Below are 5,924 nucleotides of genomic sequence, written 5' to 3'. Positions count from 1 at the left end.
CCTTTGGGACTTCATTGATTTACTTTATAATATAGAGCCAAACCCTTGCAATACTCTGGTCATTACACTAATGTATTTTAGATCATCGTTAGTTGAAAAGTCTAGGGCTTATTTTGATCACTCTTATTTATCATCTGCTTTTACCTTATATACATGAGAAATTGGACATACAAATGAACAATAAACAGACAATATATGAAAATAGAAGTCTGCCTCGCAACCTATTATGTTTCAACCAGTCCAGAAAGTCAGTAGTAATGCCTATAGACATTGGTCCAAAATGACCAGGACTTGATCCAATAACTGACAGTTTCCCTAACTTTTGCACTGCTTCTAACTTAGGGCTAACTGGAAAAAGCAAATCAAATATATGCTCCTAACATATCACGTAGGATGTTTCACTTCTACTTAACTCCCATACCAGCAGCCTCCAATCAGGGCATACCTAAAGCCTACCCTATTTTCACTAAAAAGATTCTCCACTCTCCTTGTAGCCTTTGAATTTCTGCCAAATGCAAGTGGTTAAGCTGGTTTCCCTAGTATAGCAAGCTTTGATTCAATAGCCTGTGCTTATTCTTATTTGGTGATCTTTATTTATTTCCACAGTTCAAAATCATATTGTGACATAATCTGAGATTAAAAAAACATGTTAAAGATAGTCTTTCTCTGGTAGAGCAAAGATGAAGCTGTTTAGAGATGTCTTAAAGACCCAGAAAGACCCCTTTAACTAGGAACATCACCAGCTGTATTAACTGAACCAATGGAAAGTGAAACCATGGATATAGGGGGACTACTGTGTGTGTGTGTGTGTGTGTGTGTGTGTGTATGTGTGTACTGAAAATTGCACTCTCTTGACATTTGCAAAAGCCATTTTGATGTATTAAATATGAGTATGCTGGCATAAGAAATCCTTTTTACCCCAAAAATATATTCCAGGGAGCCTAAAGAAAATTTTTGGCTGAAAATGCTTATAATGAGCCAATTATAATTAAAGTAGCTTGACACTAGCAGAGAGTATGACAGAAAACTTACTTTCTATAATTGCAAAACTCTATTTAAATTTTTTTATTATTTTTGTTTTGCAGAAACATTGGGAAACATGCCTCTTAAGAAAAAACATTGAGACTATTATGACTGCATTTATTTTTTTTCTTAATCATTGTGAAGACAGTATAATCTAATTTAAACATGATAGAAAACAGTTTGTATTAATATATTTACATTTGTAAGAATTGCATATGTGGCTTTAACTTTTTGAAATATCATCCGAGTAGTGATAAAACCATTTCTCTCTGTTTATTCTTGATGTTTTATCTTAGATATTCTAAAATATTAATATATTTCAGGCACCCTTATCCCCCACATGCTTTGACAGATATTATTATTTCTCACTGAAACAATAAAGAACAAATAAAGACATAGTATTTTAATATCAATGATTAAGGGAGTAATTAAAAATATTGAACTCACTATTGTAAGCCTCCACTAAAGTATTTATGCAAGTAACTAATATGATTTTACACACTCAGGATTTATCACAAAGACTGCCATTCCATAGTCCCTTTACCCCACTATCCACAGTCCCTAGCCTACTGAGCTGCCTGCATAATGGAAGAGGGTGATACTCATATTGGGTCTCTGTTCTTTAAAACAGCCATATACTATGAATAAATGTATGTCTATTAGGATAGACATTCATACAGTAATAAAAAAAGCTTTGTTACTCTTTGTTTAGTGTGAGGTGTTCGTTTTTTCTAAAGAAAATAATCTATATTTTATTCTTGGGCTCTCTTTGTGGTCTTAGCTCATAAAGCTCTAGCTATCTTGGCATGGTCTTCTGGTCTTCTCAACTCAGACATGGCGTGTATTGAATTCTACCCACCCATTGCACAGCCATCAAACATACACAGTCACTGAAGGACTCAGTCTATTTACTTTTTAATGCTACAGTTGACTGAGTCACAATGATCACTATTAATTATATATAAAGCTAAGTGACCATCTGACCATCTGACTGGTAGCTATGACATGCAATAACCACCAGGGGGCAGATGCTCTGACTGGTCACTATGATGCATTGACCACCACAGGGGGCAGACACCCAACACAGGAGCTGCTGATATGCAGTGACTTGGCAGCAGCGGTTCTCAGGTGACGCACCCCAGAACCAGAGAGGAGAGAACCCGATTCTGGGGTGCGTCACCCAAGAACCTCTTGCAATCTGGGACTCCTCAGGGGGGATGGCTGAGAGCTGGTATCGGCCTGATCCCCGCAGGCCAGGCCACGGGACCCCACATGCCAAAGGGACCCTGCTTACTCCACAGACGCCCTTGCAGCCCTGACACGGCCCCAGGTGCAGCCAGCGAGTGAGGGACTGCAGAAGGTTGGTTCCAGAGTGTGTCTGGCCCATCTTTCCCAGTCCTGCTCCACGGGCCACCTTCTAATTAATTTCTTTTCAATGTATACAAATCCATGCACCGGGCACTAGTTCAAATATAACTGAGCTCATCTCTTCTTCTCCCCAACAAACATTTTGGATACAAAGATTGAGACCGACCCTGCTTACTCCACAGACGCCCTTGCAGCCCTGACATGGCCCCAGGTGCAGCTAGCGAGTGAGGGACTGCGGAAGGTTGGCTCCAGGGTGTGTCTGGCCCATCTTTCCCAGTCCTGCTCCACTGGCCACCTTCTAATTAATTTCTTTTCAATGTACACAAATCCATGCACCGAGGCACTAGTTCAAATATAACTGACCTCATCTCTTCTTCTCCCCAACAAACATATTGGATACAAAGGTTGAGACAAGTATCCTTTCTTTCATCTTCTCCCTTAATTAAGGAGGTGGCCCCCATGCTTGGCAGAGTGGAAGAGTGGAACTTTGCCTTCCATATCTTACCTCACAGTGGCACGGACACTGTCCAGTGAATCCCTAACAACCACTCCCACCTTGCACACACAAGAGCAGAAGTTTCCTCCCCTGCCATCTGCTGACTGCTTCAGAAACCATGTGTGAGTAGAACCTGTCTTCTGAGCAGTAGCACAAAGCAGGGTGGAGTAGATTAACACTAAATTGCAATTGAATCACAGTCTACAAAAATTGGCTGGGAGATGCAGTTTGAACCTAAATAGGTTTGAGTACCTTCCGAAATAGAAGGTTTAAATAAGAGCTGAAGTTTCAAAATATAATTCTCAAAACATCTAAGATACGGGCCCAAATTTTCAGACAAAACTCAGGAATATCTCAAGTTAAATGAGAAACAATAATTAACAGGCATCCACATTGCAATAACACAGATGTTGGAATGACCAGACAATGATTTTAAAGCAGCTATAATAAAAATGATCTAATGAGCAATTATAAACCTTTTAAAAACTAAAGAAATGAAAATCTTAACAAATAAATAGACAATATGAGGAAGTGTCAAATTAAAATTTTAAAACTGAAAAAATAACAATAACCCAAATTAAAAATCTCATAGACTGAGATTGCTAGCAAAATAAAAATGATAGAAGAATGGCTCAGTGAACTTGAAGATAGACCACTAAAATTATTTTATTAGAGCAGAAAGAAAATAGTTTGAAAAAGTTTTAGGGACTTATGGCACAATAATAGAAGACTTCATATTTAGCTCATTAGAATTTCAGACAGAAGAGAGAAAGAATGTAGAAGTGAAACTGTATTTGAAGAAATAATGGCTGAAAACTTCTCAATGTACCAAAAAGATCATAAACTTATTAATTTAAAAAGCCAAGCAAATAAAAAATGCAATGATCTTACTAAATTTAATGCCCATGCATAACATAATCTAACAGCTAAAAACTAACATAAAAATATTGAAAGCAACCACAGAGAAATGATTCATTGCCTTTCAGTAAATTTGAACATTTCAAGTGACAGCTGGCTTCTCATCAGACACTCCTGGGTCCATAGTAAAGTGACAACATTTTCAAGTGCTGAAAAAAAAGAGAATTATTAACCCAGAACATTATGTTTAGAAAAATAAAGGTGAAATGAAAATATGCTTACATATAGGAAAACAAAAAGAATTTTTCACCAGAAGAGCTACTTTATATGACTAGCTAAGCAAAGTTCTTCAGATAGAAAGGTCATGATAACATAACAGAACATGGAGCATGAAGAATGAACAACAGAAAGGGTTTAAGACTTTGAGTTTCCTATTTTTAAAAAAAATTATGCTTGACAGTTAAGAACTGTAAATCATAATATTGTGTGATGTGGTTCTCAATGCAGGTAAATAACTAAATCACAGGAGTAATTAAGTGACTTAATGTTATAGTACGGGTACATTCCAATTGAAGTAGAAAATATTCAAACTTCCAGGTCCTTTCAGTCTGTTGCCATTATCTTTGTTTGCTAAAGGCTAATTTTTAAAAAATCACAGTTTCTTTAACTCCACATTGGTCAATAGTTTTAATAGTCTATAACTGGTTCTACAGTTTATTTTTATGAGAGGATATCTATAAAGCCCCCATTGTTTTTTTTCCCTTTACATGCATACTATTTCTGTAGGAAGTAAACAAACATTATATGGTGATTTATAAATCTGAAATAATGAGCTATTTTGATAAGCTTTAAGCAAAAACCATTTTTAAACATTTTCATTATTGCTTCTAAAATTCTTTAAAATCATCTTTTTTCTACAATAGTATAATAGTTTAAATTCAATACTTCTAAAATTGAGAATCACAACTTTAGAGATTTAAATGAAAAACATATTCTAACTTCTTACATTTTATAAATAGAAGTAAAAAAAAAGTACTGTCAACTAACGTGTATGTTCGTCTCTCCTTAAAAGTTTTCTTTCTAAATATCTGTATACTTTTCTTATATAGAAATTACCAGTAAAGAAGTTACAAATTTCTTTGTGTGAGCTAAGGAAGGCTCATTGTTCTAGTAGGACAACAACTTCATAGCACTTGTCAGCAAATTATACAATTCAATAACGATTTGATTATCACAATAGTGGAAAAGGCACCCAAAGACTTTGGTTAAAATTAGAATGCCTGGATGACCATAAAAAAGCATTTATATATTAGAAATATCTCTGTGGACAAAGATGTTATTGCTAAAGAAAAATTAACTATAGTTCATGCCCTACAGAAGCAAATTGATTTGGCTTGAAATTAGAAAAGAAACAGAAATCTAATGCCGAGCACAGTTTTGAGCAAACAAGCTTTTAACGCTATCAATGACAAAATTGTGTAAGTGTAATAATTTTCCATAGTTGTCATGCCCAATCGAGTCTTGAATTTGGTTTAATTTGATAGGTGTGAGGATTCACACTGGAAAGGCAATTACCAGCCACCAACTGTCTGTTTCACTTTCTGGAAAAGAGAAACCTTACATATTATGTAAACCCAATCATAGAGCAGTTTCCTAATAAATGCACAGTGGACATAGAAAAACAAGCATAACTGAATCAATAAATACATGAATAAAAATCCTGAAGACTTCAATTCAATGAAGCAGAACTCTAAAACCCTCAGAATGCAGACCATAGTATACAAGCTCTTTTAGGAAAGCAGACCAATAAAAGGAAAAAGGAATACACATAGTCAATTCTCATGAAACAACAACAAAAATCATGTGAAATTAACCAGTTTAGAAATTTGAGGTTAGCTTGACAAATAAGAAATTTAATTAAACTCAATTGATATGTATTCCATTAAAATTTTTCACTAATTTAAAAGTAATACATATTCGTTGTAGACAAGACATTTGAATTTGTTATGTCTTTTTAGGCATTTGTGCCCATTCAGAGTATACAATTGGATTATGTATGATGATCACATCTCTAATAGTTAAATGTTAATATTTAATATTTTATATATTGCAAATATGATGTTTAATCATCACAGAATAAAATTTGACCTAAAATTTCCTTGTTGAACCTCTGTGATAT

The sequence above is a fragment of the Myotis brandtii genome, unplaced genomic scaffold, assembly GCF_000412655.1.
Source record: "Myotis brandtii unplaced genomic scaffold, ASM41265v1 scaffold1470, whole genome shotgun sequence".
NCBI classification, from domain to species: Eukaryota; Metazoa; Chordata; class Mammalia; order Chiroptera; family Vespertilionidae; genus Myotis; species Myotis brandtii.
The sequence above is the reverse complement of the archived record's forward strand: the minus strand, read 5'-3'. Positions refer to the sequence as shown.